Raw genomic sequence first — 14,221 nt, 5'->3', positions numbered from 1 at the left:
GCACTGACATCATGGAGGCTCTTCTTCCACATGAGACACACGAGATATGTATGACTCTGTGGGATGATGAGGACTGCTACATGCCCAGGAGCGGCACTTCTATGCTACCATTTGCTCAAGTCATCGCTCGCTTTGTCGGGCGAAACATTGTTCCGAAGGCAGGGCATCATAGTAGGGTGATGATCATGGAGGCATTAGTCATCTATTGCATTTACACTGGCGTGCAGATAGACTTGGCTCACATCATGCAGCATATCATGATAGACCGAGTTGAGCTTCCCGGGGTTAGGAACTTAGCTTTTGGCCGAGTCTTGACACGCATCTTCCAGTACCTCCAGGTGGATCTAGAGGACACACTGATGATTCCTGATATAGAGATAGGTGAGGACCTATGTGCATGGTCGATTAGGAAGATGGGGCTTGGTAATGCAGTTAGATCAGATGATGAGGCCGACATCGATGGGGGTGTCGAGAATGACGATGTAGATGAGCATGGAGACGGTGATGATCAAGGTGATGCTCCAGCTCAGGATGATGATTAGGGGCATGAGGAGGTTCCTGCTCCACGATTTTCCGAGGATGGAGGTCCATCTCACCAGACTTCTGAGGCTCTAGGTGTGGCTTCTCATCAGTCTTCGATTCATTCCATACTCGAGAGGATCAAGGCTCAACAGATGAGGATGGAGTCATACATGCACACTCTAGGTGAGAGGTTTACATGACTCGAGGATGAGTTTAGATCGAGGAGGGATCAGACAGATCATCGGAGTAGATCACCTAGATAGATAGCACTAGGAATTTCCTTTTATGTTCTCGCAAATGTACTTTCTTTCAGACTTGTAAAAATTCTCTTATGTGATTAATGAGATCAAGTTGTTTTGCTTATATTATTGTGTCTTATTCCATAATCAATTAAGTTTCATTTATTCAGTTACTAATCTCGGTTATCTATTATTCAACTCTAAGAATAGTTGAGTTACCCTTTTGATCGATAACTCGGAATGTTCCATCATCGCTTTCGTGGTTAGGGTCTTACTGAACCTGCGGCTTTGATACCACTCTGTCACATCCACCCAGCCGGTACCCTATCTGGCATACCCGGGATGTGATCCATAGCCCCGAAGATCCATAGTTCAGGGACTACATCATCCACATCGACGATAATACAATCATGAACAGATAACAATAATCAACAAACAATGGATAATCATAAAATTCAGAAATGAGATACCAGACATAATCAGAGTGCGGAAGTAAATATCAGATTTGATAAATTAAGAAGGCCATGGGCGGAATCCACTCCTTCAGATAAGTGGGAAAGAGATCAACACTGATAACCTAAACTTACAAGTCATGAAGTAAAAATATAAGTTATTACAATTCTCCAAAGTTTAATTGTCACAAAAGAGGGGGTGGGTAACTACTCATAAGTCTCCTCCAAAATAAATATGTCCTCTTCAAAGGTGAAGACCATGGAGACCCAACATGACTGCTCCCATACTATCTCAAGGCTAACCCTGATACACCGAAGGATCTGCTTCGGTACCGTCACCAAAGTCTTCATTGTAGCTAGCCTCCGGATAGTAGTATGAGGTATCCGGGTCCACCTCAGGGAGTGTGCCATCAGAGTAATCACCTGTAGAGTAGCCTAACAAAATATTGCAACAAAAATGGAATGAGTTCAAAAGAACTCAGCAGGGAAGTTATTCCACGACACATAAGCCACAAGAAAATCATAACATGATGCAGATGATATGAAGCATATAATGCAATATGATTCTATTCTAAGTATGCTGGTCATCTATGGTAGACATGCTTTAAGTCATAGCCCCATACTTCTTTAGGTAGTCTCAGTCACTCATCACTCGGGGGAATTGGGTCCTGCATCCCTCTCGGACAAATCCATGGTTGGGGTTTCGGTCACCACTCTCTCACATCACCATTTGGTATAAGTATTGGCGCATGTCAAGGTGAAGCCTAGCCCAATGCAAGTCATCTACTTAATCATATCATGTCAGTTCCAGATACGTCCATTCTTCCCCTCTCGGGATCCTTTCCGGTATCCTTCACACTAGAGTCACGGATATTACCCACCGGACTCATCAACCCTATTGGTCACCACAAATGGTAGACGGGAATCTCTCACGTCCCTCTCACGGATCATTTCACCGGTCTTGAGTGCCCGTGAGCCCAAGTCTAGCCATTTGCAACCCTACCAATAAATGGCCCCTTTCGGGTAACCGTAATGCAATTTATGTCCTCTCACGGAGTGGATACCGGTCTTGAGCGCCCACAAATCCACACTACTACCACGGGTTGTTCGGTCTCAACGCCCTTCCGAATCGGGTCTGATATGATAGGGACATCCTAGCCATACATCTAGACAAGTCCTATGTATGTCATCCAATAACCCGAGAAAGCGTCGATGGACACCTTCGAAGAACATCCCATACTATTCCCTCCGATGTCCAAGGACAGAAGCACCAGTAGGGTACTCCTCAATCCCAAGTTATACTTAAGCAATCACATGCCCAAGTCCATCATATCAATTCATAAAATACAACCATCATAGTAAACATTTGATTCATGACATTGACATAATTCATCATATATTGAAATTGATAAATATGATAAGACATTGAGACAAAATTAATGTAAACACAAAGCTACTGTTGAAAGACATATGTAGCAAGTCTAACATGATAAGAATATGAAAGAGAAACCATGTTCACCAGGTTAGGAATACCAAGTCAAAATTTCATGTCCTAGGTAATTATACCGATAACTATCCTTACCTTGAATTGGAGAAGAGAATGGTCCAAGATCACAAGCAAGTGGCCCAAATAGTCTTCAAACCCTAAACAAGCATATATGAAAGGTTAAAGAAGAATTCAGAACAATCGGAGATCAAACGAATCAGAACTAGGCAAAAGTTGCTGACAGCAACTCTGTTGGTCGATACATTTGGTTGATAGTATCGACCAACAAGCATCGACCAAAAAGATTTCGAACAGCAAGCTGACTTTTTGGGTTTTGGCCCAGATTTGGTCTTCCGGGTCTCGGATCAATACGAAACTTGGGGAATAGTCTAAGCACAACATAGAGACACTAAAAATCAAGAATTTAACATAATCCAATGGTCCATTTAGAAATCCCCAAATTGATTCATCAAGGTCAAGAGTTGTTAAACATGGCATTGGCTATATCTTAATGCAAATTGGGGGAAAACATAGGGGATTAGATAGGGAATCACTTAGAAGCAACATTGAACTCATTTGCAAGGTGAAGATTAGGTTAATTATAGGCTTCATCTCAGTTTTGCTAAATAAAGCAAGTTGGTGAGCAATAAATTATAGAAGTGTATAGTTAATGATCACGAGGTGAATAAATCATAGTCATATCGGTGAAAACATCAATATATGAGGTATAGAAGGCTCATGGCAAGGTGTTTGCAATGTTGCAGCACCTTGGCCATGGTCCCAACAGTAATAGAGAAAAGAGGAGTGAGAAAGTGATTAGGAGAGAGAGTCATATCTTGAGAGTGGAAACAAGAAAGTGAGAATGAGTGGTTGGCAATGATTAATGGAGAAGGTGCTTCACCATTACCAAGGAGAAGTTCTTGAGAGGCTCTCCCACGTTCCCAAATGTTGAAAACGCTAGAATAGGGCTCCAGTCTCGAGGAATAAATAAATAGAAAAGAATATTCCAGAGAATCTTTAAACCTGGGTTCAGCAAACCTGTGGGTCGATACATTACTATCGACCAAAACATGTTTCTGCAGAATTTAACAGAATAGTTCAGCAACTTTAGGTGTGGACTTGGAGGGCTATACAAGGTCAAATTGCATGGGGTTTTCTCCTACAGTTCACTCAAGAGGTCTAGTTTTAGGGAGTACCTTTGGATTATGCACAGGAGTCCATTTGATATCTCAACTGTCTCACTCTTCATCAGTGCGCAGATTCTAACTTAACACTGATAATGTGCTCAAGGAAGGAGCAGCATCATCAATGTGCATGTACTGGAGTTCCGACACCACGTCCTCAACCAGCAGGGCCCACAAGTCCCTCCTACCACCACTTCAGGTCTTCGGACCTACGAACACAACAATGACTGGGTCGGGTCAAGGTTAGGTAAATGCTGGATTTTACACCTACAATCAGTCTTGATAAGAACCTAGATGTGTTTAAGAAGTTGATTCAAGACTTAGCCAGTACTAGGGAAAAGAGCAAATTTGAAGACCAAGATCTGTCTATTATCCTGTTAAATTCCCTTCATAATGATTATCTTGTTGTTAAGAATTCAATTAAGTATGATTGTCAAAACATTGCCTTGGAGCAATTGATTGATGCTCTAAAGAATAGGGAGTCAGAGTTGTTGGCTTCTAGAAAGACTTCAGGGAGTGGGGACAATTTGTTTGTTAAGGGCAAGAGCCCTTACAAACATGGGAAGTTCAAGGGAAAGGGTAAAGTGTATGACAATCATGAAAATAATAACAAGAATAATAATGGGAATAATAATAAGTCTGATTTTAGCACAAGGAGATGTTATTTCTGTAATAAAGTGGGTCATATTAAGAAATTTTGTTTTGCATACAAGAGGAAACTGCAAGAAGGTGAGACATCTAACAATAATGTGCCTAATTCTGGTGAATTAAATATGTTTGAGGTCCTTTGATGACCTATGTGTTTTCCGTGTTAGCATAGACCTTGTTTTGAAGACCTGGTTATTTGGGTTTCCATTGGGTGCACACTTTGGTTTATCCTATTTTGTTCCTTTGTTAAAGGGAGGTGGTCTATTTATTCTTTAAGGTGATATGCTTGTATAAGGAAGCTGTTTATTTAATAAATCTGAGACAACATGTTTTATGCCTGGTTTTTTCTATTAATATTAGTTAAGATATGCCTTATTGTGTGAGAATTCTTGACCAATTATGATAGTGTTGGCATGTTAAGTATTTGTTGTTGTTTTGTACTCTCATGGATGCTTTTATTTGCATTGGTATACATGTCTGACTGAGTTTTGAATAGAGTGGTAATAGGTGGTGTTGAGACTGTTTAGTACAGTTGGTTACACACATGAGGATTCCTATTTCACTTGGTATAGCATTAGGTGTATCCCAAGTGTTTGGAGAGGTATAGTCTCCATGTTCAGCATGAGTGCTAGTTTTGACACAGTGTTGTCAAGTGTTTGTAGAGTTTGGTCTCCAGGGGGAAAGGTTTGTTCTCCAGTTCAGCATTGGTGCTAGTTTTGACATAAGTATTGTTAAGAGGGTGTGTCGTCACAGGTTGTTGGGGTTCACATGAGATTCAGGGGATATGGTCTGTCAGCTTGTATGGTTTTGAGTGGGAGTAGTTATTGTCAAATTTATGGAGTTGTCTGGTAAGATGACTTGCACCAGTTTTATTGGTTAGGTTATGTTGTTTGCAGTCAGATTTTTATGTGTTCTTTGAGTTTGGTCTTGTAGATCAGAGTTGTTAAGTCTTATGGAGTTTACTTCTTTTATCTCTGGTTTGGTTTCTACTCTAGGTGACCTGGATTTGTCTAGTTGTTGACTTGTGCCCATCACGTGTGGTGAGTGGGTGAAGAGGTCCTGGTTTGAGTAGTAGTAGTAAGCCAGTGATGGATTAGGAGTGTTATTGCCTATTTGGTTTTGTCTGGATTATTTTCATCTTGTTGGTTAAATGTAAGACTATAAGAGTGTTTGCGATCTTGAGTTAGTCTCTTCATTATTTTAATGGGTAATTGGATACTTGTTGTCTTTCTTTACTTTAATGTAGAAGAAAGAATGATTTGCAACTTCTTTAGGCATTTTAACAACTGAATTTGAAAATATGACTTGTTAATAAATCCTGTTGTGGTTTCATTTGAATACCCTTGGCATTGATATATATAAGACTTGATGTTTGAGTTTTTTGCATTGTATTTTGCATTTAGGTTGACAGTTGCCTCTAGTTTCTCATTTCGTTTTTTGTGTCTTATATCTGCTTTTATGTGGTTTACATATTGGTTGCTTGGCCTATTGGGGAAGGTTTTAAAATCATAATTTGAAATGGATGTATTTGGATATGTTAGGAATTTCCTAAGTTTTGGGATCTACTGGTTGAGGGGGAGAGATTTATGCTTATTTGTCATGTTTTATATATTTGAATTGTTCAGTCTCTCTTCTCTAGTTGTTAAGTTCTCTTATGTATCATGTGATATGTTTTAGACTTTGTTGGGAAATGCCATGTCAACATTTGCCACATCAGCCTCTATTGGTTTTGATGATAATAAGCATGAATTACTAATGGCTATATTGAGTTATGATGTTTTAGTTCAAGATGAGAACAAGTGGACCAACTCCAAGTCAAAGCCATATGCAAGTCAAAGCCAAGATCATGCCAAGATAGACATGAAGATGGACTTGAAGTCTAAGTCAAGATGACCATGCCAAGATGGACATGAAGACCGTTGCACAAAATCAAGTCGAAGATCAAGTTGAAGATCAAGACTTAGGTTGAATTAGGGCTTAGGACACTCTCGCATACACATTCATGTAAATGCATCAATTATATGTAATTCATATTACTAGAGTGACCTAGGACATGTTAGTGAGGTGTACAATGCTTAGGGTTGACCAAAAAGTCCAAAAACCCAAGCCATGTCCCAGCCCCAACTTAAGTCAGCAAAATAGAGTTCAGACGGACAGCCGTCTGAGCAAACAGATGTCCGTCTGTACTGATAACTCTGTTTCTCAAAAAACAACAGAAGGCCAGACGGAATTTTCCGTCTGCGAGACGGATGTCCGATGTCCGAGCCGACGGATGACCGTCGGGCGGACGGATGTCGCTAATCGAGCCGGATTTAACGTCCGTCTAGAACGTCCGTCTAGCCCAGATTTGACTATAACGGCTAGTTTAAAGAGAATATCCTCTACAGCTGTTTGCAACGAATACTTTTGAGACGGATGACCGTCTGACCAGACGGATGTCCGTCTGGGCTGAAAAATAGGACAAAAATGTGTCCGTTTTCTATCCGTTAGGGATTGGGTTTTGGCACTCAAAGGTGCTCTATATAAACCCAATTCACCTCATTTGAGAGTAACAACACTCACACTTGATCACCCACTCCCCAAGTGATCCTAAAGCTCTCAAATTGCAAGAAAGCCTTGTGCTTTGCCTTTCACCTTCTCCCCAACCTTGAAGAACATACCAAGGTGTTAATGTAAGCTTGTGGAAGTCGAGCTTGAGGTGATTGAAGGCTTTGGTGGTGCATGCATTTCATATCTTGAGCATACAACTCTTATTGCATCACACACACACAAGAGGTAAAGTGTCACACCTCTTGTTAAGGTAACATCCTTCTCTTGTAACTGTTTTCAATTCTAGTCTAGGTAGATTAGAATTGGTTTTGGGTACTCTTGCCCGTGAACAAAGATTGGTTGGGTGCTCTTGCCCTAAGATAAACAAAGATTGTAAAGGGTGCTCTTGCCCCGTAACAAAGATTGTAAAGGGTTTAATCTCTACCCATTGTATTGAAAGAGAATCACTAGTGGAATACTCTCTTAAGGCCAAGAGAGGAGTGGACGTAGACTTGTAAAGTCGAACCACTATAAATCTTGTGTTGTGATTGCTTGTCATTGTTTAAATTCATTTGAATTCTCAATTTACCTTGTATTTCCACTCAAACCGAAAAATTGGGACAATCCACTAGTTGCAACCTAATCACCCCCCCTCTAGGTTGCACCAACAGACTTGACTTGGCTTATATTGTAAGCATTTGTGTAGATTCATGGGCTGTGTTGGCATTGTCAATTATGTCAGGATCCATGTTGTTCATCTGTTGATGTTTGTGAGGTTCTGTTAATCTAGGTTGGTTTTGGATATCACCATGGATTTCTTGAAGTTATACTTGTCTCTTGTTTAAAGTCTTACTTGTTTTAATTCATATATTTGTTATGCTTTGGTTGGCATGAGTAAGTCTATGTGGTGGGTTATTACCTTTTGTGGAGATTGTATACTTTGTTTTTCATTTATCTATGGTGTGGTGATGTCCAAGTTTGTCTTGTGTTTGTTTATCAGGTTTGCATATGTTGCAGTTTTAGGAGAGATGCTGCCCAAATTTTTATGACTCTTGTTCTATTTGTCTCTGTTATGAGATATATGCCTGGTGTGTGCATATGTACTCTCCATGTTGATTTGGTTGAGTTGTGAACTAGGAGTTGTTGTTGTTTATGGGTTTCTCTACCTGTTGCATTTGTTGCATGGTGTATCTGCATTGAATCCTTTAGTGTTGCATAGTTAGTGCATGTCTAGGTATTTTGCATATTTTGTTTGCTTTGTACTGTGGTCTTTTTTCCTTTTGTTTGTGCAGGTACACTTGGACGATGACGGTTGAAGTCCAGTCTATTATGGGAAATTTTTTATGCTTACAGATTAAGGGGGAGATCTGTTGGGTAATCTGTAGAACCGGGTTTGGGTTGAGTCATGTTGTGAACCGTTTTTTGGTTCAAGCTATTTGTATACATACCTTAGGTTTGGTTCAGCTGGGTTAGGGGATCAAACTCAACACACGAAATCAGATTTGGGGGAATTTGGGGTTCTTGCTCGAGGGTTTTGCTCGAAGGTTTCAAGTTCTCCTCTGTTATGTTGATATCTTGAAGAATGATTGGTCATCACTGCAATCAAAGGCATCTTTGGTGAAGGAGAGTGAACACGAAGGCTCTCATGGAGACTTGCTTCGGTTCCTGTTGAATACACACCTTGTCTTCTCTGTTTCGGTTCTTCTTCGATGGCTTGCGATCTTGATCAGAGAAAGAGTTCTTGAAGGCATCCATACGGTTCTATTTGGTTACCTGTTTATGCTTTGTTTTCCATTTGATTTGTAAGTATATTCCATACTGTTTCCCATAGTGAGATTGGACTCTATCCAGAGTCCCAGAGACGTAGGCTCGCAAGAGCCGAACTCCGTCATCATTTTTGTGTTTTTCTTCTTGCTTCAATTGGTAATATCTCTTAGGTTAATCATCCACTGCGATCATGAATTAATACTGGGAATATCATGTACATTTTCACCAATTACCAAATTGGGATAAATTCGGGAAGTGATGCAAGTCTTTCTTCTTGCACCAAAACTTTCGTCAACAAAATGATCAATAAAGCTTCTTAAAGATATAAACCCATGGGATCTAAATCTACATCCACAAAACCTCCAAATGATACTTCTGGCCTTAGTGAAGACTTGTTTTGATTGGATAACGTGAGCACATTTTCAGAGGTTTTTTGCTTTGAAAACCCTGAAAAAATCTGGTAGTTTCTGGATTTTGGAAGCCAACACCGAAAGCCCAAAAACTAGTGATCATGATTCTGTCAATAATCCAAAATCTCCCGCTTTCATGACCCTATTTTATTAAAAATTAGTTATAAACTATATCAAAATTTAACTCACAAGCCTATCAAATATAATAAAAAAATGTACATTCAATATAAATTTTCACCTTTTGTTGGTATCCTCTAATGTCTCAATGTAAAGACATGTAATCCTAACTTCATAGGCCTTGACATAAACCTACGTCCATAGACCATTTATGATATGTAAATGAACATTTTAAGAGGCATACACAAATACTTAATTCCTCATGAAAGAAATATGCACCTTAGATCCTTTTTTTTAATCAAAAAGTAAAAAATTTCAAATTAAAATTACTTTGTCATCCCTATACGTCCTTTTTTGGGGAACAAATTAAATGGTAAATCTCTTTTCTAAAATTTGATATGTACTCCAATCGTTTTGCTTCCCATTAGCAAGAGTAGTTTGGGATTTTCAATCAATTACCGAATGGGGGGAGTGAATAGAAAAACTGAACGCATGAAGTGATGGGACAATCAGGCAAAGCAAACATTTTTTATACATTTTTCACATGAACAAAATGATACAACTAAACGTAGAATGCATGCATCATGCATGAATACTTCTCCAAGACGATGCATAATCGAATATCCTATATTTAAACTGATTTGCCCAGTGTTCGTCTTCAGGGGCGGAATTAGAATAAAATAGTGGGGGGGGGGGCGAATAATAAAAGTTCAGATTGGAGAAGCACTAATGCTTTTTCACCACACATTGTGTGGGCTTATAAGATCCATTAGGGTTGGTAGGAATTATTTTATTATATTAAGGAATATGCCTACATATATTTTGTGGGGCTCACATATATTTGACAAAAATATGTGTAAATTATTGGTAATGATATTTTTTTTCAACAAGATATAGGTAAATTAATGTCTCAGTTCAAAAAAATACACATAACTTCAACCCTAAAAAGTCAATTGCAAACCAATTTTTTTTTTCAACAAGATATAGGTAAATTAAAGCATCAGTTCAAAAAAATACACATAACTTCAATCCTAAAAAGTCAATTGCAAAACAAATTTTTTTTTTAGGTAACCAATGGTAGATAGTTACCTTACTAACTAACTATAGGAAGAAAAAAGAGGAGATAAAAAAGAAGAGATATGAGAGAATAAATAATGATTGGGAGTTAGTTTCCATTAAAAATGACCTTTTAATATTTAATAATATATTTTTTTCAAAAATTTCCCTTAACCCTCGTGTATATAAGGAGAATATATAGGAAGAAAAGATGTGATAGAGAAGAGAGGGGACAATAAATAGGAATTGAGGAGTTAGTTTCGTCTAATGACATTTTGAATATTTAATAATATATTTTTTTTTCAAAAATTTCCTTAAACCCACGTTTATAGAAGGAAAATAATCAGGAAGAAAAGATGTGAGATAGAAGAGACGGGAGAATAAATAGGGATTGAGGAGTTGTTTTTTAAATAAGGATGGCATTTATACCCATTATTTTACCTTTAAAATCTGTTTTTAAATGAGGAGAGAAATAGTGATATTTCACATGTTGAGAGAGAAAAAAAGCTAGGGTTTAAGTATTTAATGTAGATTTTTTTTCACATATAAGTAAGGTGATAAATTTTTGTACATACAAGACTTCCGTCTGATCGCAAAAAATATAAACACTTGATATCATATTATGACATATTGGTTTTTGTCAACTGAGCAAGCCTCTTGTGATCATGTAATATAATTTAGAAACTGTCAATCTAATGGTACTCATGCTCCCCGAGAGAGTAAAAATTTACTGGAGAGCATCGCTGTGAGAGTGGTTCTCCCATTACAAGGGTAAGATAGCGAGGAATAGTGGAGAGACAAGACCGGCGTTGGAAATTGAAGAGAGGAAAATAGGTTAGAATTGATTACAACATTGGATTTCGAAGTGGATTCATGGTGGCATTCGAAACGGGTATTTGAGAGTAGGAATGAATCAGGACGGGTTTGATGGATTTCTCCAAAACCTAGTCTGAACCTGTGATGAGGGAAAACATTCCCAAGTGATGTGAAACGGACCAGTTCGGCAAGCCGTTTGGGTCAATCCATCCAATATTGTCTTCGAGACTTGACGTGCAGGACAAGGAAACTAATAAAAGAAGGAATGAAGATCATGAGAAACTCAGAATAACTAGAGGAAGTAGAATCCATGAAATCTTCAGTACCTTGGATCACGCTAACCCTAGGATTAGATAAGCTCAAGGAAAGCCTATACGTTGGATCCAACGGTGAGAAATAAATGAATGTATCTATATAAACTTAGGCGCGCCTTGATGAAGGTATGAACAATCTTGAATAGCTATTCTTGATTGAATCTATGGTCTGCAACTATTGAGAGTATACTTGAATGGTGTATAATTTGACTTGACCAACGGAGGTGGCTTCTTGAATGAAGAGTCGGCCCATGTATAATTAGTACTTTTGCAAGAACGAGGGAAGTAGTTGAATCAAATTCAAACGCATCATCTTTGGCACTGTTTGTGGGAAACAACTCAAAAAGTCATGGTGGAAATTAGATTAGCAATCTTGACAAATTTGAATCAGGATCCGCCTCCTCGAGGTGATGATCCTTTGGTCAACGAAATTGACGAAGAAGAAGTTGATGGAGCGTAGTGTGTGATACCCTAGAAAAATGACGGAGTGGTTGCCCCGGCAACACAAGAACATATGAATCAAACTCAACAACAAAATGAATCAGATGCAAGTTCAGTTCCTTGACATGCAAGCGCTACTCATGAGCATGCCAAGGTGTGTCAGGGTTCCGAGGAATCCAAATCCGTACGATCAAGAGGAGGCAAGATGCCACGCATGAGAAATAAGAAGGAGATGAATGCCTAGAAGAAGGCGCTTGTCAAGGGAACAAAGGAACCTTGCCGAAGAACAAAATTTTCGATAGCCACTGGCAAGAAATCCATAACGGGATGATAGGGAGGAAGTTGGTGACAACCACTCAGGACTAAGAAGAACGGGGGAACTTCCTCGTCGAGGCAAAGAAGAAGTGCCTTCCAGATCGAGGAGTAGTCAAACAGGAATGCTAAAAAGGTTCGAGAGAGGAGTCCGAACACATTCCATGACTTCATGCCAATCTAATGAAGGAAGTGCCCTCACACCTAAAGTCAGAGCAGCTAAGATCGATCGGGAATTGGAGAATATCAACCAGAAGTTGGGACAACTTAGGGATGAAAAAAGATCGATGACAACAATTCAGTCATTAGAAAGACCCCGTTCGTAGATGCAATCGCCTGGTACGAAATTCCCCAGAACTTTAGGCTTCCGACTTTCTCATTATTTGAAGGCAGTGTAGACTTGGTGGCGCATATAAGTTACTATCAACAAACAATGGCGGTGGCTAGGAATACCGATGAGATCCTTTGTAGGGTATGCAGTTCATCTCTTACTAGTGCAGCACAAAAGTGATTATTAAACCTCTTGTCGAGAACAATCGCCGGCTTTGACAAGCTTGCTAGAAAGTTCATAAGGCAATTTCAGAGTGGAATCCAGACAAAAAAGACCGAGGAGACATTGTTCACCATTAAGCAAGGAAGGAGGAGTCTATTTAGAATTTTTTGCAGCGTTTCAACAAGGCATCCATGGAGATTGAGAATATGGATCAACAAGTCACGAAGAGAGCTTTGTACATAGGAATCATGCACCATCAATTGCTTGAGGTCTTGTTACAAGACAAACTAGCTACTTATGTCAAACTCTTGCAGAAGTGCCTGTAGCAGACAGAGGTAGCAGAAATCATTGAAGCCTGATGGGGAGAAGCAAACGCGATGAACAAGGAGGAAAAGAACCTCAAGAAAAGACAAGGTTCGGGAGGACCATGTATTGATTGAGGAAATAGGGGGCGAACCAATTGGAAGCATAGATCTCCCGATTGAGTAGACTACACACCTTTGAATGCCCGATGGTCTGAAATACTGATGGAAATAAAAGATTGAGACATTTTTGAGGTGAGCCTGCAGAGATGATAACCAAGCTCGACGAGAGAAATATGAATAAATATTGCAAGTTCCACAGAGGTTATAGACATTACACAGATTATGGCCGATATTGAAAGGTTGATAACTCAAGGTCATCTATCGAGTTATGTGAAGAAAAATGAAAACAATCGATTAGTGAAAAGCATAGAGCATTATTGGGAAGTAGAGACTGGAGACCATAAACTTCAAAATGCCTAGAAAGGAAAGGAGGTGATCGGGAGAAATTGATCTCCCATTCTAACAATATTTGAGGGGTCAGAACCCGAGTCTCTTAGAAACCTAAAGCCAAAATCCAAGCTTGTGGGTTCAAGAGAAGTTTCTAAGAAAAGGACTAGTCCCCAAGAGATGAGAGGGGTTTGTACCCTCCATGATGATGCGATCGTGATCAGAGTAGAAATCGCCTATTGGGAAGTTCATCAGATGCTAATTGATATAGGATCGTCTATAAACCTTTGTCTTATAATGCATACCAAAAGTTGAAGTTAGAAGAAAATTTAATGAAGCCTAGTTTAACACATCTATATGGATTTGTAGGATCATCTACTGTAGTAGAAGGAACTATACAACTAGACTTAACAATCAAAACATATTTAAAAGAAGAAATAGTCAGAGTAAACTTCCTAGTCATTCGAGAGTTACCTACGTATAATGTGATTCTCATAAGGCCAACTCTAACCAAGTTAGGAGCTATAGTGTCATCCGACAGAGTGCAAGATCAGAGAAGCAGTTTCTGATCAAAAGACTTCCTGATAGTGCTACCTTACTTACATGAATTAGAAAGGCAAGCCAAGGAAGACATCAACCATGGCCATAGAAGTTCGGGATGATCGTGATGAAGAAACAATGCA

The sequence above is a fragment of the Hakea prostrata genome, chromosome 4, assembly GCF_041222555.1.
Source record: "Hakea prostrata isolate BN-2017 chromosome 4, UWA_Hpros_2, whole genome shotgun sequence".
Taxonomy (NCBI): Eukaryota; Viridiplantae; Streptophyta; class Magnoliopsida; order Proteales; family Proteaceae; genus Hakea; species Hakea prostrata.
Note: the sequence above shows the minus strand (reverse complement) of the source record.